Source organism: Podarcis gaigeae, assembly GCF_964106915.1.
Source record: "Podarcis gaigeae genome assembly, chromosome: 17".
Lineage (NCBI taxonomy): Eukaryota > Metazoa > Chordata > Lepidosauria > Squamata > Lacertidae > Podarcis > Podarcis gaigeae.
In genome coordinates, this window is record NC_139694.1 from 32,313,800 (window position 1) to 32,334,887 (window position 21,088).

General features: G+C 46.6%; 1 protein-coding gene and 2 long non-coding RNA genes across 3 annotated transcripts in view; all 3 read left to right on the plus strand.

Annotated features, from left to right (window-relative positions):
- LOC310835419 overlaps positions 1–21,088 on the plus strand; it is a 169,078-nt gene that overhangs the window by 12,699 nt on the left and 135,291 nt on the right. The window lies entirely within an intron of this gene.
- The window catches only part of SWSAP1 (SWIM-type zinc finger 7 associated protein 1), a 34,763-nt gene that overhangs the window by 9,329 nt on the left and 4,346 nt on the right, over positions 1–21,088 (plus strand). The window lies entirely within an intron of this gene.
- Positions 3,286–4,800, plus strand: LOC310835402. The gene is made up of 2 exons (XR_014559640.1): positions 3,286–3,930; positions 4,291–4,800. It is a non-coding gene; the product is annotated as an uncharacterized lncRNA (long non-coding RNA).

Sequence of the window (21,088 nt, forward strand, 5' to 3'; positions counted from 1 at the left end):
GCTGGCATCTGCTTCTGAGGATCTGGCACAGGTGAGGGCCCTTCAGGCTCATGCCCCAGCCCCGGCTCAGCCGGCCCTGGAGGTGGGGATTCCTGTGCAGGCTGGGACTCCTCAGGTTCAGCCTCTGAATCCAATTCCCAGGCCATTACAGTCTCCTTTGTAGTGGAAGCAAGTTTTAACTTTTCCATCCAGGTCTCTACCTGCACAGGGACCTTTCTGAGCTGCCCTAGCCATCTGCCTGAATCTAAGAGAATGAGGGGGTGCATTTATTTGACCTGCACCAGAACCAGGGGGCGACCCCCAAACCAGCTAGGGAGATGGCTTGCCATAGTTTTTAACACCTCTGTGGGCAGTCAATGCGACTGTTGTCAAACCAGCATCCGTCAGGGCTGCCCCAAGTCACCCGGCAATTTATTGTAACAATTTCATGGTGAGTTCTGGCACCTATTTATCTTGAATGAAAGCACTGAATATGGGGGACAAAAAAACCCTGACTAAACTGTGAGTAAATATCTCTGACAGGGCTGTTACAAAGCACTTTGAACATTTGAAACCACTCTACCCACATTACACGGTGATGCAATTGTTAATAAATATGAATAAGATTAGTTACAGATAGGTAGCCGTGTTAGTCTGCCATAGTCAAAACAAAATAAAAAAATTCCTTCCAGTAGCACCTTAAAGACCTTAAAGTGCTACTGGAAGGAATTTTTTTATTTTGTTATGAATAAGATTGGGCTGCAAGGATGCACACGTGCTAAGACAAATTAGTTTAGGATTAACTTGCTACCTTCTCTGAGGACTGTGGGAACTGTAGTTCTGTGAGAGGAGAGGAGATTTCCAGCAAGGAGTTCTGTACAGTGGTGCCTCGCAAGACGAAAATAATCCGTTCCGCGAATCTCTTCGTTTAGCGGTTTTTTCGTCTTGCGAAGCAAGCCCATTGATGGATTAGCGGATTAGCGCTATTAGCAGTTTAGCGGCTTTTAGCGGCTTTTAGCAGCTTATCAGCTTAGTGGATAAGTGGATAAGCGGCTTAGAAAGGGGGGGAGGGGAAAAAAACCCGCAGGAACTCGTAAGACATTTTCGTCTTGCAAAGCAAGCCCATAGGAAATTTGTTTTGCAAAGCACCTCCAAAACGGAAAACTCTTTCGTCTAGCGAGTTTTCCGTCTTGCGAGGCGTTCGTCTTGCGGGGCACCACTGTATAGTGTTTCAGCTTTCATCAAACTACGGTTCTCAGGATTTTTTGTGGAAGACAAGAGAAAAAGTGGAACCAAGATTCTGGGATTTGAATGCATGTGAGTCACAGTCTGAAATGTTACTCTACCCAGTGGGTCCCCAAACTAGGGGATCTTCATGATTCATCGCGACATAATATAAAGGGATCTTGGCCAGTAGAATCAGCAGAGCTGGGCTGTTGCCTGTCATTCAGAGATATGGCCTTGTGCCAAATTGATTGCATCCCTGTATAGGGAAGTTTTTGATGTTTTATTGTGCTTTTAATATTCTTTTGGGAGCTGCCCAGAGTGGCTGGGGAAGCCTAGTCAGATGGGTGGCATATCATCACCATCATCATCATCATTATCATTACAGTCAAACCTTGGTTTCCAAATGCCTCCATTTTAGAATGTTTCAGCTCCCGACCGCTTCCCAAAAACCCGGAAGTAAGTGTTCTGGTTTTTGAACGTTTTTCGGAAGCTGAACATCCGACGTGGCTTCCACTTGAGTGCAGGAAGCTCCTGCAGCCAATCAGAAGCTGTGCCTCGGTTGTCGAACATTTCGGAAGCCGAACGGGCTTCCGGAACGGATTACGTTTGATACCCGAGTGTCAGGGAACTGCCATCAGGGCCGGAGGGAGAGAGCGGGCTCCGGAGGGGTCCCAGAGAGCGTCCCGGGATGGGGAGAGGCAGCCCATCTTCTGGGGAAGAGAATCAGCGTAGCACCAGTGGAGAAGGGGGGCAGATGGGGGAATCGGCGAGGCGGTCCCACGACTCCTTGCCAGGGACCAGCGGGGAGAGTAAGAGTCCTCCGCTGCCTACACCCTCCTTGCGCAGAAGGCTTCCGCGCAGGGAGAGTAGGAGGAGACTAGGCGTCAAAGAGCTTCTTTGCTGGAAGAAGTTCAAGAAACGCCCACTGACGGATTCTGCCAGCGATTGAGACAGCCACGGATGAGTGGCTGTCCGGACAGAAAGGGTTCACCCAGGTAACCCAGCCAAGCGTGGCGCCGATTTACGCACGAGCAACCCCTAGAACCATTACACCGAGGTTTGACTATACAGTGGAACCTCAAGTTGTGAACATAATCCATCCTGGAGGTGTGTCCGCAACTCAAAGCATTTGCACCCAAAAGCACTGTGATTTAGTGCTTCTGTGCATGCGTGAGCGACGGAACCCGGAAGTAACCATTCCGGTACTTCCAAGTTGCCGTGGGATGCAACTTGAAAAGACATAACCTGAGGTGAACACAACATGAGGTATGACTGTATTATTTTTAAGACAGCAGGGATAGAAAATTGTGGCCAGTTAAGCAAGAGGGCAGTTTGTCTAGTCAGAACTAAAACTAGCCAACAGAAGATGCCTCTCCTTTTCTTTTTCTGTCTCTTTTTTTACAGGCCAAGATGCCTCCTTCAAGACAATTCCCGTAGTGGGACCCAGCTGAATGGTTGACTGATAGCCCCCTTCGATGACGGGTATTCTTGGGTATATAATACAGATGGCGTTGTTATTGCTTGAGAATACGCGTAGTTGAGGGGAAGTTGATTCATCTCTGCAACTGTTGGAAGGTGCTTTCCTGCCTCTCCCTTTCTCTTCCGCTTCCTCCGCCTCCAGAAGAGCGCACAGTGTGTCTTCCAGCCTTCTTTGAATGAAGCAAATGGGATGAAGAAACCCTACACATAAATAAACTTCACTGGCATCATCTTCTCCCAGGCCTTGGACTTCCTGTCCAGATTCCTGCTTGACGTATTTAGTCTGTAGAACTCATTGCTACTATATCTTGCTGAAAGCTTTACAGGATTCTAAGAACAGAATAGGATACAAGCTGTATTTAAGAGATATGTTCCTCTTCCCTCGGAAAGGCAGGTGGACAATCCAGTTGGTTCCTTTTAGATAGAATGTGAATAGCTCTGTTCCAGTGAAATGTTATTATTTTATTATTATTTATGGAATTTATTGAATTTATAAACTGCCCTATACCCGGAGGTCTTAGGGCAGTTCACAAAAAAAATCACAATATATAAAATCAAAATAAATTCCCCCCCCCAATAATACCACCCCCCCGGAAAGAGTCACATTTTAAAAGGGTATAGGATGTCAATCAGGTTAACCAAAGGCCTGGTTAAAAAGGAACGTTTTTGCCTGACACCTAAAGATGTATAATGAAGGTGCCAGGCGAACTTCCCTGGGGAGAACATTCCACAGATGGGGAGCCACTGCAGAGAAGGCCCTGTTCTCGTGCTGTCACCCTCCAGACCTCTCAAGGAGGAGGCACACGAAGGAAGGCCTCAGAAGATGGTCTCAGGGTTTGGGTAGGTTCATATGGAAAGAGGCGGTCCTTGAGGTATTGCGGTCCTGAGCCATTTAAAGCTTTATAGGTCGAAACCAGCACTTTGAATTGGGTCCGGAAACAAATTGGTAGCCAGTGCAGTCAAACCAGGATTGGTGTAATGTGCTCAAACCGTCTTGCTCCGCTGAGCAATCTGAATTCTGCACTAGCTGAAGTTTCCGAGCCGTCTTCAAAGTTGACTTTGTAACACAGCTTCATGGCATGGCTCACCTGGCTAGCTGGCTCTGGAGTCTCCATGGCCTTTTGCAATGTGAGCAGGTGTATTCAGAAGCATCTGGTACCTCCCTTTGTTGGGGACAGGAAGCTATTTTCAGCAGAACTGGGCTAATAACTGTCTGGTAATGCCCTTCGTTCTATAGGGACGCGGGTGGCGCTGTGGGTTAAATCACAGAGCCTAGGACTTGCTGATCAGAAGGTCGGAGGTTCGAATCCCCGCGACAGGGTGAGCTCCCATTGCTTGGTCCCTGCTCCTGCCAACCTAGCAGTTCAAAAGCACATCAAAGTGCAAGTAGATAAATAGGTACCACTCTGGTGGGAAGGTAAATGGTGTTTCCGTGCTCCAGAAGTGGCTTAGTCATGCTGGCCACATGACCCGGAAGCTGTACGCCAGCTCCCTCGGCCAGTAAAGCGAGATGAGCGCTGCAACCCCAGAGTCGGTCACGAATGGGCCTAATGATCAGGGGTCCCTTTACCTTTACCTAATGCCCTTCATTCTAAGACTCTTCAGGCTAGTTTCATGGTAGGGTATGCCCCATCCTGTGCTATCCATCTTCCATGATGGGGTGGATATAGGTCAACTCCAAGGCACACAGCAGATCACCCTCAGTGCATTGACCCCAAAGGGCAATCACCAAAGGGATTTACTCAATGGCAGGAGCACCACCCTCTTGAAGGTTGGGAATAGGTTGAGAGGACTTCAATCCTAGGTGAGAGTCTGGGTCCAAGAGGGTGGAATCTCTTAGCCAAGAGAACTGCCCTATGTGAGTGTTGGGGAGGTAGTTGAGTTACACATACGTATGAGCTGAGAGTTACCTATCATTTGGCAGATGGGCTATGTGTATACTGTGCCCTGTGGAAATCCATGCAATGAGGGGTTCAATTTTGACTTCAGTAGCACTTTCTTGTGAGGTAAGCTATTTATGTATATAAGCACAAATAAATTACAAACTATTGCTGTCTTCATGAGAACTGAAGGCTGTGGTTCTCTGGCCACTTAAAAGCACCATAGCACTGTATTTTGGATTGCGGTTGCATTATTGGAACCCTAGTATTTTGCATTTTCTGTTCATTTGCAGCCTTAGGAATGATGAACTGTGGGGTCTGTGGAGTGCGGTTCAGCAGGTGCTACTATTAACAAGGTTTTGGCGCAGGAAGAGGTATGGGGCTGGGTGGTGGAAGGGGCCACAGATATTTTAAACCCACTGCCCCATTTCCTGCATGAGATTTGGGTTGCCATGCCTGTTGGTTTTCCCACTTGGTCTGTTGTTTTCGGGTGCTAGCGCAGCCCATAATAAAAACAGAATCTGGTTGTGGTTGAAGGGGCTGACCTGTTGTGAATTACTAAGACATGGGTGGATGAGCTGGGTGAGCCAGATTTGTCTGCCTTGATGTTCACTGCTGCATCAACACACGTCAGAAGGCTGGCTGGGTTCTTTTTGGCTTTTTCGCCGTAATCCATGGAAATTCCATCTTTTCATGAGGCAACCAATCTTCTTGAGAGCCGGATTTAAGGATTTGTGCCTGGTGTTGGGTCAGAGAAACAGAACAGTAGTTTTCCTGGTGCACTGTCTACCCTATTGGTGTTGGGGTAGTCTTGAAGATCGTGTCGGAGGACTTCACTATCTATGTTGGGAGAGCTCAGAATTTCATGGCCACCAGGACAACAATGAGGTGATCTCAGTGCATTGTGAGCCCAAAATATGTGGCAGATCTTCTGTTTAATCTGGTTTTGCTACAGAGTGGTTTGGGAAAGATCCAACAATAGGCTGGGTTCCATCTTACTCAGGTGTCATGGACAAATCCCTCCCTGGAAAGATTTTGATTATGCGGGGCAGTCTCACCCCTGCAATGGGGCGTGGGGGGTGGGGACCTATTAACATATTCTTATGTGTGGCTTGATGACCTCATACGTAAGAGTGACTTTAAGTAAGATGCAGTTGTTATCAGGTACAGTGGTACTTCGGGTTAAGAACTTAATTCTTTCCGGAGGTCCGTTCTTAACCTGAAACTGTTCTTAACCTGAGGTACCACTTTAGCTAATGGGGCCTCCCGCTGCTAAAGGTTGGCAGGAGCTGGGACAGAGCAACAGGAGCTCACCCTGTCGTGGGGATTCGAACTGCCGACCTTCTGATCGGCAAGAGGTTCAGTGGTTTAGACCACAGCGCCTACATCTCTGCACTGCTGGAGCAACTGGGCTTTAGCCTTATAGAGGAACCCTGCAAAGGTTTCATCATAATTAAGTCTCGATGCATTCAAGGGACTTACTCCCAAGTGGCATATACTGTATAGTATGGCAAACTTAGTTACCCAATGGCTCTCTTCCCGGTTACCCACACACTCTGCCAGATCTTCAGTAAAGTCCCCCCAGGCAGGGACAGGTGCCTGGGAACCATTGGTGAGGTTTAACAGACTGTAGGGCTTCAGTATTCATTTCCTGGTGAAAGAAGCTCACAGCTTCAAATTCCCAGGTTTATGAATCAGTCCACAAGAATCACTAGCCCACAAAAATAATTACTAGCCCACCTTACCAAATATATCCCTTTTAGTGTGAAAGGAATGGTGTGAGGAACCTGCTGCAGGGCTTCCCAGCTTAGTCACCTAGAAGAGATTTTTCACTCGCTGCAGATGAGCAGATCTGGTTCATATGCTCATTCTCACCAACTCCCAGTCTCACCAATGGAAGAGTGGGGCGGGGGGATGAAGAAAAGACAGATGGCTTAAGACCCACCTCGTCTGTATAAAATATATATGGTTTAAACATGCAGGCAGGTAGAACACTGTCAGATAACAGACACTCTGTGGGAGACTGACTTGATCATACTGAAGAATAGAAAACTGTGTGGGGAGCCTTTGATTCAGGATTTGTACTGAAGGGTGAATCTTTTGAAGAACCTTTTTGTAAATTTGAGAACCTTTTGCAGAATCGTTTTTTTAAAAGGCTAAATTTGAAAATAGCATTGTGTGTACATGTGTGTTTGGTTCTTTACAGGAGAGGTCCAGGTCCAGGAAATGTCTTTGTCCTTTGACATTCATAAAGGCAGTGATCCAGCTACTGTACTTCAGTCTCTGGTCCACAGAGCCTCATGATCAGGCAAGTGGTCTCTCTTCTGCCAGGCCTGCTCCTTCTCGTTGATCGCACACTTGCACAACTGCTGCAGTTGTGCAAGGCAGTGACTCCCTGGCAGTCCTGCAAGTCTTGCCAAGCTGTGACCCACTCACTATTTAATCTGCCCCACCGCAGCGAAGACAATTTAGGGTAGAGCAATCAGTTCCACTGCAATGGATACCAAGCCTAGGGGGCACCGCAGGGTTCCGCAACTACAGTGGTACCTCAGGTTAAGAACTTAATTCGTTCTGGAGGTCCCTTCTTCTTAACCTGAAACTGTTCTTAACCTGAGGTACTACTTTAGCTAATGGGGCCTCCCGCTGCCGCTGTGCGATTTCTGTTCTCACCCTGAAGCAAAGTTCTTAACCAGAGGTATTATTTCTGGGTTAGCGGAGTCTGTAACCTGAAGTGTCTGTAACCTGAGGTACCACCGTACTATGTAGCAAGTTGGAAAGAACCAGTGGCATAGCATGATGGGGGAGCCCCACGGGGTGGTTGCCCCGGGCACAAAATTGTTCAGGGCACAAAATTTCAACACCCAGTGCTGCCTCAATACAGCTGTGTGCTTCCGTTGTTGGGCCCTGTTGAAAATGGCTTCCTGTGAAACAGGAAGTGACCACTCCGGACAATGGAACGACTCTGCTTATATTATCTCTGCTGCTATGATCTCCTGGGTGATGCAGACACCATTAGGCAATTGAATGTGCACAAGTACTCCATCCGTTTTCCTCCCTCCCACCCTGCCCTGGGCACTGGCAACCCACGCTACACCACTGGGCAGAACAGAAGGCGAGAGGTAGAGGGTGGTGAATTTGGGCCTCCCGCAGGGTGCCACACTGAAAATTGAAAGTGTGCCCCTGACCTCAGTGACCCACCCAGCTGCCACTAGTGCCAGAACAAGAAAGGGGGGGGTGAGCTAAAGGCGGCAGGCAGGCAGCATGACTTAGGTATGTGATGGCCTTCCTTCTAGCTAGATCAAGCGTACTGACTTGCCCCCACGATTGAGATGGCCGGAACCATGTGCCACACTGACGCTGTGTGTGCATGCTGTGCAACATGCTAATGTCACTCATGCACAGCATTCAACATGCTGGTGTCACTTGGGCACCCCATGCGATGTGGTGACATTTCGCGAGCACCCTGCGGCATGCACAAGTGATGTCAGCCTGTTGGGTGGCATGCGGGAGTGAGGTGAGCATGCTGCATGGTGTTCACGCATGGCCACCACAGAATTTTGAGGAGGCCTGGCCCCCTCCTTGAAAAAAATGTTGTTGTTGTTTTCAGTTGTTTTATATTTATTTAAAACATTTTTTTAAATTCAAAATTATAACAAGACATATTATCCAAAAGCATATCACCCTCCCCCCCCATTTTTCCTCCCTCCCCCCCAAAAAACCCACCCACCCCCACCCCCCGGCTTCCCTCAGTTCCAGTCTTTGGTTTCTCTAAGAATGCTGCTTTCTGCATGTTACAAAGTTGTATAGATCCTCAAACTATTTAGCTGATTATTATCAATAAAAAGTTTGTGAATGTTTATTCAAAACCTGCCAAGAAGTCCAGTTCGCTTTGCTGCGTCTTCAGATATTTTGTAAAGGGTTCCCATTCATCCTTAAAGTCACAGTTATCCATGTCCCATTCTGCATAGTCCATCAATTTTTCTTACCATGATTCTTTAGTTGGGGTTTCTTCAGTCTTCCATCCTTGTGCTACCAGAACTCTTGCGGCCGTTGTTGCATACATGAAAAAATTGTTTTTGGGGGGCCATGGCTCCTCAGCCCCAGATGGCACCCTTGAACTAGGTGGTTGTTTTTGCTCATGGAAATGTAGGCCTGTATATTGGGCCGGCTCTAAAAAGGCATGGGAGACTCATAGGAGAACTGATTGTAGCGGCTGGAGTTCAGGGCTGTGCCATCAACGGGAAAGACTGTATCAGCAACTGTTGGCTGTTAAGAGAGAATTTATCTTCCACCAGGCTCCACTGTTTTCCAGCCTGGTCTGATAATGACTCAGTTCTGGCAGGACACCAGACTTCCAGGGCATGTCTGTTTCCTTACAGAGGCAGATCATCTGAGCCACTAAAAGGATGTTTCTCTGTCTTTGAGCAGATGCATTGCATTGGCCTTCTGGGGAGCTGGAGACCAGCCATCTGGTTCCTGGGCGCCATACTCAAAAGCCATCCACCCCCAATCTGGACTCAATGGTGATTCTTGAGAGCCAATGGCCCCGTGGCCACCTCTGGGTAAAAGGTAACATCCATCCTTTGAAAAACACATGAAACTGCCTGATATTGAGTGGCATTACTGATCAACCTAGTTCAGTATTGTCTACATCACAGACAGGCAAAATGGTGCCCCAGAGATGTTCTGGACTCTCATGAATCCCAGCCAGCAATGCTAGTGATCAAGGATGATGGGAGTTGGAGTTCACAGCATCTAGAAGGCATCGCTAGGAGTGCAGAGGAGTGCCTGGCATAGGGATGTAAGGAAACAGTGACTGCTGCCCCAGTCACAATCAGCGCTGTGTCAAAAAGTTCTTCCTGATGTTTAGGTGCAATCTCCTTTCTTGTAGCTTGAAGCCATTGGTTCAGCTCCTACCCTCCAGAGACGGACCCTTCCACCTCCATTTTTATCCTCATAATGATCTCCACCCATGGGCAGAGGAAAGGTCTCACATATCTGGAATGTTCAAAGGGCAGTATACCTCTAATTGCGGCAGAGTTATTACCTTCATGCCCTGGTTGTAGATCTTCTAGAGTCATGTGCCTGGCCTGGGTGGGAAACACAACACTGGGCTAGTTGAACCATTGATCAGCCGTGTTTCGTTGTGTTTGTTGACTGAACTAAAAAGTTGCAATACATATTATGTTGACTTGTTGAGGTTAATTAATTGTCAGACGAAGTTATTAAACTCATTTTGAATACCTCGGGTTAGAGACGCTTCAGGTTGTGTGTTTTCGGATTATGGATGTGCCGAAACCCGGAAGTACCGGAATGGGTTACTTCCAGGTTTCGGTGCTCGCGCATGTGCAGAAACACTAAATTGCACTTTGCGCATGCACAGAAGCGCCAGATCACAACCCGTGCATGCACAGACACGGTGCTGCAGGTTGCGGGTGCTGTGGGTTGCGAACGTGCCTCCTGCACAGATCACGTTCACGACCCGAGCGTCCACTGTAATATTATTATTTTCCAAAAAAAGTGTCGTGAGCCCAATTTTTTAAATTTTATTTTAAAAACACATATTTTTGCCATTTTGTCACCCCCCCCCAGTGATGACACCTGGGGCAGTTTGCTCCCACCGCACCCCCCTTCCTACGTCACCGCCATTGATCTGTTCCAGCAGCGCTTCATTAATGCTCCTGTGCTCTTACTGGCTTGATGCGTCCAAATCAGTAATGCAGCTGGGTGCTTTTTCAACTCTGGAATCAGCGGCGGAGGAAGCCGCTTGGGTGCCTGTGGGCTCAATGCAGGGCCGCCAGAGTCTGCCTGCCTCCTCCCACTCAGCCACCCTATAGCTGGGGGGTGGCAGCGGACGGACTGCTTGGGCAGCACAGAGCCTGCGCGCACAAGCCGCCACATCTCTCCCAGGAGAGATCCGTGGCTCGGGCATGCTGCAGGCCCCCCGGGGAGTGCCATCCAGCATTTAATCACCCCCCAGTGGTGACACCCAGGGCGGCCTGCACCTACTGCACCCCCTTCCTTCGCCCCTGTCTGGAATTCATGGTCTTGCGAAACTGGCTAGAGCACACCTCTAGTCTAAATAATGGCATTCTTAGCCGCTTGGTCTCTGATGCTAGGACAGACCCGCCAAGTGTCCCTATTTTCCAGGGACAGTCTCAGATTTACAGAAGCCATCCCACTTGGTGGTTTGATCCCGGAATGTCCCACTTTTCCTTGGGGCTTCCCTGTTTTCATCGGAGAAATGTTGGAGGGTCCGTCAACCCTGTGATAAGAGACCCAAGCCATCGACCCCAACAATGGGGCTGCAGCAGAGCGGTCCCAGAATTCCCACTGGCTCCCTTCATATGATAGGAAAACAGGTAAAAGACAGGATCCCACCCTGGGAAGGCAGAGTGAACTGGTGTGTTATTGCAATGGGACTGGCGGTGGTAATGCTGTGGGCACACTTCAGTCAACAAAGGAAATCCATCATTGAGATTTTTATTTTGCTTCCATGCTTGTTTTCTTTCCCATTCCATTTAAAAACAAAAACAAAAAACAACATGATCTGAGAATGAAGAGCAATCTGCCCCAGCCAAATGCACTGTAATTGAATCACCCATTCTGTTCAATCCTTCTCTGCTCATCACAACATCCAGTTCCAGATCACTAATGGTCTGAGGAGGATATGCAAGACGTTTCTCCAAATTACTTTTGATTTTGTTTTTGCTGGTTCAAACACTCGGAGCCATTTTCAACCAATATCTGGTTCATTAAATTACATTTTCAGAAATGGAAGGCACTACAGGACCCATTTTGCTGTGGTACAAGAAGATGTGAACTCTGGCTATCACAGATTAAATAACTCACCAAGAATGTGTTTCTAAGAGCAAGGAAGACCCAGAGCATTTCATTTCTGATGCATCCTATTCAGAAATATGAAACTCTCATATATGAAATTCAGAAACTCTCTTCCCCCACCAAATGGGGAAATTTGGTGAAATTTGGTTTTCATGTTGTGTTTTGCTGCTTTTATTTCTCTACATCAACAGCTCCCTGTTTGTTTGGAAAAGGCAACCTTTGCACGGCTCATGTACTATGCAACGTTTTTTGTTTGTCTTTGCTTTTGATTTAAAAATAATAATAATAACCTTTATTTTAAAAAGGGGTGTTTTTCTACAGAAGCCCCCTGGCCCAAGCATGACCCAATGACCAGCAGTCCATTTCTTAAGACACGCTGCAGAGGAAAGCTTCAACTTGCTTGGAAACAGCTGAACTTGGCTGTTGTTACTTGGCGGCTAAGGGAAGATTGTGTGTGCTTCAGCAGCTCTCTGTGTTTCAAAGCTGACTGTGTCACTCAAATGAAGTGATGGAGTGGAATCGGGCTCAGATGAAGACCAGCCTGCAACCACAAGTAGCTTTGTTTTTTTTTTAATAATATTTTTTATTAGTTTTATAAAGTACAGAAAAAAGAATAAAGAACGTATTATAAAAGCCAAAAAGAAAAGTTACAAATTTTTCTTACCCTTTTTTCCAAGTCTGTTGGACTTCCCCACATCCTCCCAACCCTGCATTCTCTGTGATACATAACGTCTGCAATTTGTTAACTTATTTCAATACTTATTGTATCTTCCTTTTTATCATGTTGCCCAATTTCAAATGTATTATAACCCAAATCATGTACATTTTCATTTTAACACAATAAAGTTGTTTCATTATTCTATCTCTGACTCCTTGTACCTTAATTTCCATTTCTTGAATTTAACATTACTGAAGCTAGAATTTCCAAAAAGGTGCATTTTTTAACATTCATTCAACTTATAATGTTTTTCCAAATAGTCTTTAAATTTTCTCCAATCTTCCTCGAATGTTTCTTCTCCCAAGTCTCGGATTCTGCCAGTCATTTCAGCCAGTTCCATATAATCCATCAACTGCGTGTGCCATTCCTCCAGTGTGGGTAAATCTTGTGTCTTCCAGTATTTTGCAATCAAAATCCTTGCTGCTGTAGTGGCATACATAAAAAAAGTTCTGTCCTTCTTAAACACTCTCCGGTCCACCATGCCCAGAAGGAAGGCCTTTGGTTTCTTAGGTAAGGTAAATCTCAGTACCTTTTTTAATTCATTATGAATCATTTCCCAGAAGGCCTTCACTTTCGGGCATGTCCACCAGAGGTGAAAGAATGTCCCTTCCGCCTCTTTACATTTCCAGCATCTATTATCAGACAGGTGATATATCTTAGCAAGCTTGACTGGGGTCATGTACCACCGGTATATCATTTTCATAATGTTTTCCTTCAAGGCACTACATGCCGTAAATTTCATTCCGGTGTTCCATAACCTTTCCCAGTCTTCGAACATGATGTTATGCCCCAAATCCTGCGCCCATTTTATCATGGCGGATTTGACTGTCTCATCCTGAGTATTCCATTTAAGCAACAGGTTATACATTCTCGAAAGTAGTTTACTTTTTGGTTCTAACAATTCTGTCTCTAGTTTCGATTTTTCCACCTGGAATCCAACCTTCTTGTCTACTTTAAAAACCTCTTGAATTTGTGCATAATGCAACCAATCTCGCACCTTGTTTTTTAGTTTTTCCAAGCTCTGCAGCCTCCAATTGTCTCCAATCTTTTCGATAATTTCCCCATATTTAGGCCAATTGGCTTCCATATTAGGTCTCTTATGTGCCTTGGCCTCCACCGGTGAGAGCCACCTCGGAGTCTTACTCTCCAATAAGTCTTTATATTTTGTCCAGACCATTAACAACCACAAGTAGCTTTGAGTTGCTTCTCAGTTATCGTGAAATGACAGCAAGAAAAGGAGAGAGAGAAAGGGGAAAGGTTGGTTGACCCTGTGGAGTTGCCAAGTTTTTACTGACTCTCGCATTTATGTGCTTTTAATCACAACTGGGTCTGCAGGCATTAATCAGTGCTCCTGTTTATCCCCCAGGCCTCAAAAAGCATCACCTACTAATTCTTGCATATCAAGATGTTGTCAAAAACACAGGAGCGAACCAGGCTTGGTGTTTTCCTGCTCTGCTGGAAACTGGGAGAATTGTTACAGCTTTCATAGGGGAGAAGCCAATTTCAATAAATGCAGAGAGTGAACTCATGTTTGATAGATGCTGTTGAATTGTACGTGCACACAGATGCACAGGTACAGTGGATGAAAACAAAGTTAACAAGAGGAAGGGGGAATAAATGTTAAAAACAGGCTGCTTATGTGGCAGCTTCTTCAAGTGGGGAGGACTTCCCATGCAGATATAACTTCAGAATAAGGGCAAGTATGCAGACTCTATCAAGAATAATGATCATCACATCTGTGTGTCTTTTTGTTTTGTGCCCTTGCCAGAATAGAGGAACTTTGGGAAGAAAGCCCTGTTTCTCACTGAGCCCCAGGAAGCCTGCCTGGAATGCTGAGGACTAGAAATATACTATCTATAAAATATGAATCTTAGATTCTGAGGCAGATTCTTCTTCTTTGGCGATCACTCATAGCTGAGTAAGATTGTCTTCCATGAACATGGTCTTAACAGTAAGTCTGTAAGTGACTGTGGAGGCCAATTCTGGATCCACACGTCCTTCCACAGTGGGGACATAGGTTTCCGGGCAGAAGTTGGTCACAGTGAGGGTTTGCCAAACATGCCTTCTTCTTAGCACGTTTTCCCCTTTTGTCCTGAGTTTGTGCTTCTTGAAAGTCCACTGCACCTTTGGTAAAGGCTGTTCTCCAACTGGAGCGCTTGCAGGCCAGTGTTTCCTAGTTGTCAGCGTTTATACTACATTTTTAAAAGATCTGCCTTGAGGGAGTCTTTAAACCTCTTTTGTTGACCACCAGCATTACACTTTCCATTTTTAAGTTTGGAATAGAGTAGTTGCTTTGGAAGATGATAATCGGGCATCCACACAACATGACCAGTCCAGCAAAGTTAATGTTGAAGAGTCATGGCTTCAACACTGGTGATCTTTGCTTCTTCCAGTACACTGGCATTAGTTCTCCTGTCTTCCCAAGTGATATGTATAAATTTTCGGAGATACCATTGATGGACTCTTTTGATGAGTTGGAGATGGTGTTTATAAGTTGTCCATGTTTCACAAGCATACAGTAAGGCTGGTAGTACAATAGCTTTGGAAACAAGCATTTTGGTTTCCCTGTGAATGTCCCAGTCCTCAAACACTCTGCACTTCAATTGAGAGAAAGCTGCACTCACAGAGCTCAGGCAGTGCTGGATTTTGGCATCAATGTCGGCCCTTGTGGAAAGATAACTGCCCAGGTAGGAGAAGTGACCAACACTTTCCAATGATACACCATTGAGTTGGATTTGTGGCGCTGCAGAGGGGTTGCTTTGTGCTTGTTGGTGCAGCACTTTGGATGTTGAGCGATAGGCCAAGCTTTTTGTAAGCTTCTGCGAAGATATTTAGGATGCTCTGGAAGTCATCCTCTGAGTGTGCAAACACTACATTGTCATCAGCATACTGAAGCTCTATGACGGAAGTTATGGTAACCTTACTTTTTATAAAAATAGGGAATCTTAGAATCTGAGGCAGATTATACACCTTCTGAGTCCAATGTCATCCCTTCCACACTTGCCAGCTTTGGAGCTGTACCCTTCAAAAGATACCATACACATCTGACAGCAAAATCAGGGCTACCTTATACAGTGGTACCTCGCAAGACGAAATTAATTCGTTCTGTGAGTTTTTTCGTCTTGCGAATTTTCCATCTTGCGAAGCACGGATTCCCATAGGAATGCATTTTTTAAGAAAAAGGAAACAAACTTGCAAGACGTTTTCAGCTTGCGAAGCAAGCCCATAGGGAAATTCGTCTTGCGAAGCAACTCAAAAAACGAAAAACTCTTTCGTCTTGCGAGTTTTTCTTCTTACGAGGCATTCGTCTTGTGAGGTACCACTGTATTTTATCTAGAGATAGATTGATCATTGATTGACTACTCTAGTGGGTGCTCATATTGGGAAATGACATGGGAGTGTTTGCTTATGTCCAGATAGATTTGGTGCCATTCATGTGTCTATGAAATTGCACATAATGAGGTCAGTCTGTGGTGTGAGCTCTGTGTATACACATACAGTGGGACGCGAGTGGCGCTGTGGTCTAAACCACCAAGCCTCTTGGGCTTGCCGATCGGAAGATTGGCAGTTCAAATCCCCATGACAGGGTGAGCTCCTGTTGTTCTGTCCCAGCTCCTGCCAACCTAGCAGTTTGAAAGCACGCCAGTGCAAGTAGACAAATAGGTACCGCTGTGGTGGGAAAGTAAACAGCGTTTCCGTGTGCTCTGGTTTCCATCACTGTGTTCCATTGCGCCGGAAGCAGTTTAGTCATGCTGGCCACGTGACCTGGAAAGCTGTCTCCCTCGGCCTGAAAGCGAGATGAGTGCCGCAACACCATAGTCGCCTTTGACTGGACTCAACTGTCCAGGGGTCCTTTACCTTTACCTCTTTTATACATGTACACACACACACGAGCACACACACAGAGTGATGGGGAGGGGAGTGTTGTGGAATGAATAAGTTTCTCAGGAAAGTGGAATTATGTCACTATATTTCCCACCCAGAAACCCTAAGAGGCACACAGCTTCGCTTTCTATCCTACTGGTTGCCTCTGAGCTGTGGCATCTATATTTGCAGAAAAATATAATTAAGGGATAATATAACCTTTTAAGTGGGTTGATGATAGGAATTGGGTGGTGGTTGGGGGTGGGGGTGGGGTGCTGGTTTCCTAACTATAAAAGTCTATCCATCAGAACCCTGAAAGGAGTTCTCTGCGTAACCTGGCAACCAGATCGGCAGTCACTAGGCAACGTGGTTGCTGGGCAGCACTAAAGGTGATTGGCAGCTCTGACAGGCAAGGCTAGAAAACTGCACTTGACCTGCCCCACCCCCACCAAGGAAGCCGCAGCACTTTGCTACATCATAGCCCCCCACCCTGAACGGAAACCAGATGTTGGTCTCTCTCACTTGCAGCTGTGAGCGGAGGGGGTGGAGCAAAGGGACTGTGTGGGTAGGTGAAAGCGTTTTGTTAGTTAATGACATGTCCATCAAAATAATCTGATGCGTGTCTTGGTCACAATGAAGTGATAAAAGATTTGAAGGGCTGGCGGCAGGAGAGAGGGAACTGGAAATTCAGAGTGGGAAAGTGGCAATATTATTCACTCTTTCCCCCCCCCCCGCCCCGGGACTGAAATGGGAAAAGTGAGAAATCTTCAGGGGAGGAAACAATTGCCGCCTCCTTGGAAATATTATCTCTTTCAGGACAATCACTGAAATACTTTTGAGTGCTGTGTTGCAAAATTATTATTATTATTTTTTAAAAAAATTATCATCCAGCCATTTCCACCAAAGGCATAGCAAAGCCAAATGCACTGTACAATAACATAAAATATTGTTTGGGTAAATATAAAGTAAATAGGAAAGCTATAGAATACAAAACAGTCTTTAAAATGTTTTGTCCTTTTTAGGAGTCCATCAGCCTCCTGCAATGAGGTGGCCATCAGTTGGATAAGACTGTGCAGTTTTCTGAAGATATGAGCAATTTAAAATGTTTTTGTGCTTTAAACTGCTCCCTGGGCTGATTCTGTAGAGTCTGAAAGTGCATCTAGCGACACGAAGGATGTCTTATACAAACTATTTTCCACTTAATGCCTCTTCGCCTCTCACTTGCCTCCAATTCCTTCATTTTATCCCTTTATTTGAATACCTGCATACTGCTTTCCCCAAACTTTCAAAGCAGTTTACATCAGAACAAACACACACACACACTCTGACACAGAGAGAAAAACAGACAGACACACACACACACACACACACACGTATCAAACAGAATATGAATCACTTGTGTAGCCATGGAAATAGCACTTCAATCGAAGCTTTCTTTTTTAAAAGGTAAGTCGTAGAATGCTTTTCAAAAATTAAACAAAGAGATAGGTTTCCATGCCTCTTCTGGAAGAAGCTTCCACAGTTTTGCAGCTGTTTCAAACGGCTGCTGTTTGCACCCGTTGCAAAGTCAGTAAAGGTAGGGTTGCCATATTCCCAATAGTGAAAATCTGCACAAAACTGTTGAGCCTTTGGGGGGGTGGGGAGTTGTTGAGCTTTATTTGGGAACATCTCCCCAGAGATGTTTTTAAAAATCTCCCTACTTGACATACGTCCAAGTTTTCCTGGACATTTTGCTGATTAAGCAAAAACACGCCTAGATATTTTTTTTCCAGTCTGATTCCCTGATATGTCCAGGAAAACCCAAATGTATGGCAGCCCTGGTAAAGACAGCAGTGCTGCTGTCATAGACACAACACCCAGGACATTTCTCTGGTAATCACACATATAGCACATGATGCCCACTTCCTGGGTCCCCCCCTCCCACATACCTTTTTAATACCTGGAAATTTTATCTGGGCAACCACAGTTTCTTGGAGTTGACAATATGCCTGCTGACCCCATTGCTGTGAGATGTTGATTCAGAAGCTTTTGTGACTTGGCCAGACCTTTTGTTCCAAGGGTGATTTCACAGGGCAAACCTAGATCTGTCCCTGTCCATCAATCCTCACTCCCTGACCAAGCAGACTTATATGTGTGTTTGTAGACATCCGTATTGCACCTTTAGGTTTACATTGTAGCACATTGCACACTTAAAATAATGTAAAGGGACCCCTGTCCATTAGGTCCAGTTGGGACCGACTCTGGGGTTGCGGCACTCATCTTGCTTTATTGGCCAAGGGAGCTGGCGTACAGCTTCTGGGTCATGTGGCCAGCATGACTAAGCCGCTTCTGGTGAACCACATGGAAACGCCGTTTCCCTTCCCGCCAGAGCGCTACCTATTTATCCACTTACACTTTGACGTGCTTTCGAACTGCTAGGTTGGCAGGAGCAGGGACCGAGCAACGTCACCCCGTCGTGGGGATTCAAACCGCCAACCTTCTGATCGGCAAGTCCTAGGCTCTGTGGTTTAACCCACAGCACGACCCACGTCCCTAAAATAATGTAGTGCACACTTAAAACAATTTAGTAAAATACTCGTGTGCAGAGGAGAACCTCAGCACTTGCAAGAAAGTTGGACCCAAAAGTTGGGTCTCTTGGGTCTTGGACTCTGGGAAAGTTGGACTCTTGGGTCTTGGTAAGTTGAGAATTTGGATCAAAGGGCTGCTTATTTTGTCTTCTGCCTCCCTTACTTGCTTCTCTTTCTCAAGAGCCAGCATGGTGTAATGGTTAAGAGTGGTGGACTCGTAATCTGGTGAACCGGGTTCGCGTCTCCGCTCCTCCACATGCAGCTGCTGGGTGACCTTGGGTTAGTCACACTTCTCTGAAGTCTCTCAGCCTCACTCACACCACGGAAGGGAAAAGGAGATTGTTAGCTGCTTTGAGACTCCTTAAGGGAAGTGAAAGGCGGGATATCAAGTCCAAACTCTTCTCCTTCTTCAACTAAAAAGCCCCCAAACTTTCGCTCATAGCGGAGCTACCATCATATGGCGGTAGCTGCTGCTGACATCTCAGATGGCTCCTCTGTACCTAGGATCTAGCAGGACAGTATCTAACGCAAGAAGACCTGACTCTTCCCCCACCTGCTGTGCTGGTCCCGGGGGAGTTTACCGTGAGGCGTGGTCAAAGTCCGGTCCTGGGCCGAGGGTCTGGAGACTGCCCACTAAGGGAGAAGTGGGGTCCAAAGCAAGAAGCCGGGCGTGGTCGGGAACTCCGGAGAAACAGGTCTGGGTGCTGGCAGAAACAGGTTTCCAACGTCGTTGCTCCCACAACCTGGGACTGGGCTGACTGGCCTTTATCTGGGCTGACTGGCCCACAGGTGACCCGCCTCTCCTGGACTTAAGGCGAGCACTCCTCCTGAGAGAGCCCAGTTCCCTCCGCCTCTCTGCCCTGAGCCTCTGCAGCTCAGGAGAGACTGGAGGGTTATTGGACCCAGAGGCAACCTCACCTTCCCCTGACAGGGCTGGGAGAGGCGCACCTGCAGGCAACGGGTCCTCGATCACCTCCGGAGCCATAGCGAATTCAGCTGGTGTCTGCTCCTGAGGATCCAGCACAGGTGAAGGCCCTTCAGGTTCAAGCCCCTGCCCTGGCTCAGCCGTCCCTGGAGGTGGGGATTCCTGTGCAGGCTGGGACTCCTCAGGTTCAGCTTCTGAATCAGATTCCCAGGCCATCACACCTGCCTTTAAGTCAAGCACCAAGAAGAATCCAGCTCCTACCTTGCCATGCGCGGGAGGAACCTCAGCCCTCCCTCCCCATCCTCATGCACGCCTTTCGCACTTGACAGATGGTGATGGTTTGCATGGATCTCCATGCCTCAGCACTGCCAAGCATGCAGCAGATGGTGGCACCGGTCTGCTGAAAGCACCAGCATTTAGTAACTGCTAAATGTTTTAATTAAGCCCCTTGTTGCCTGCCCCTCATGTCTCAAAATGACCTCTGAAACACAAAGTCAGAATGAAGGCAGGTGAACTATGTATCTGTGCAGGAGGGCAGCCTGCGTGCCTGGAGAGGGGCAAGGAGAAATCCCAAGGAATTGCAGACTCGAGGGCAGCTCCCCAGTGAGAAGAGAGTTACAGCCGGTGCTTTTTTTCTAAGAAAAAAGAGGTGCTAGAACTCACCTTGAATGCCTCCCTTGTTCTCTTATAATGGCAATGATGCCCACCTGAGAGGTGCCAGAACTGAGTTCCCGTGAGTTCCAGCTAGGGGAAAAAAACCTGGTTACAGCATTTGTGGCTTCTTAGTTAGTTAAAAAAGGTAACTGGGCACGATTAAGATGAATGAAGATTTTTTTGTGGCATGGAGAAAATGGAGTGTTTTTCTCCCTCTCCTGTAATACAGTGGTACCTCAGGTTAAGAACTTAATTCGTTCTGGAAGCCCGTTCTTAACTGGAAACTGTTCTTAACCTGAAGTACCACTTTAGCTAATGGGGCCTCCCGCTACCGCCGTGCAATTTCTGTTCTCATCCGGAAGCAAAATTCTTAACCGGATGTACTATTTCTGTGTTAGCGGAGTTTGTAACCTGAAGCGTCTGTAACCCAAGGTACCACTGTACTAGAACCTGGCACCATCCACTGAAGCTGAATGGTAAAAGATTCAGGGATAGATAAAAAGTAGCACTTTTTCTATATAGCACATAAGCTGATTTATTGAGAGCCAGTGTGGTGCAACAGACTAAGACTTGCGAGGCCCGAGTTCAAATCCCCACTGAGGCAGGAAGCTCACTGGGTGATCTTGGACCAGCCACTAACCCTAGTCTACCTCGCAAGATTCTTCTGGGGATAAATGGTAAGGAGAACTATGTTCAATAACCTGAGCTCCTTGGGAGATGAATATAATAAATAAAATAAAAAAGACACCATGATGGTCACCAACTTCGGAAAATCTACTGAGATTAGATTAGACCACCCTTTCTCAATCCTGGGTCCCCAGATGATGTTGGACTACAACTTCCGTGATCCTTGACCACTGGTCCTGCTAACTAGGGATGATGGGAGCTGTAGTCCATTTGGGGACCCCAGGTTGAGAAAGGCTGGATTAGGTAAGGCCCAACGATGGCTACC